Raw genomic sequence first — 887 nt, forward strand, 5'->3', positions numbered from 1 at the left:
ATTTCCATAGCTTAAAATATAATTTAATGACACTTCCTTATGATAGATGGGAAAAAAAATGTTTGCTTAAGTTTTCATCCCTTTCTGCTTCCTACTTGATATTTTCAAAATTCCAATAATTTGCATCAACCTGGTTAGTAAGATTTAACTTTGAAAGTCCTTGAAATTTCTATAGGTTTCCATAATACGATCTGTGTCATAATTAAAGAAAATAGTTTATTTTTCATGTTTTTTCAAAATTACGTGAGTAATATACAAACACAATAACTTAAAGAAAATTATAACAGTGGAGATAAAACTGACCAGCTTCTACCTACCCACTTCTTTTTTCTTTTGATACAATCGTATCTTAACTGGTATATATTATTTTATTAAAAATAAACTTATAAATGAACATATATGTAGGCATAGAGAATTTATAATATTGTTTTATGTGATTTACACATTTATATCAATTGAATTCTGTTTTTGCACTATTGAACAACTCTTATTTTTATGCAAAAATTGCTTTTAGATTTATCTATCTATCTATCTATCCCATCTTTTATTTATCCAATCTTCTTCTGATATATGCTTAGAGTGTTCCCAATATTTTACTATTACAAACATTGTAGCAATGAATATCTATGTACATTTTCATTATTTTATGTACTGGTGATTTCTCTAGAATAGATACTAACAAGAGAAGATGTTAGGTCACTTTTTTTTAACGGTAGTCACATTTTGAACTTTTTTATGTGTTGCCTAATTGCTTTACAAATTGGTTGATCAATTTCCATTCTTAGGGAGAGTATCTGTCAGTAGTTAAACTATAATTATAGTGACGTTTTTTCAGCCCGATGGACAAAAATATTATCTCCTTTTTTTAAAAAATTTATCTGGTTATC

The sequence above is a fragment of the Lynx rufus genome, unplaced genomic scaffold (genome assembly GCF_022079265.1).
Source record: "Lynx rufus isolate CCGP_SWC_20201006 ecotype Redwood Valley unplaced genomic scaffold, mLynRuf1.p SCAF_26, whole genome shotgun sequence".
NCBI lineage: Eukaryota > Metazoa > Chordata > Mammalia > Carnivora > Felidae > Lynx > Lynx rufus.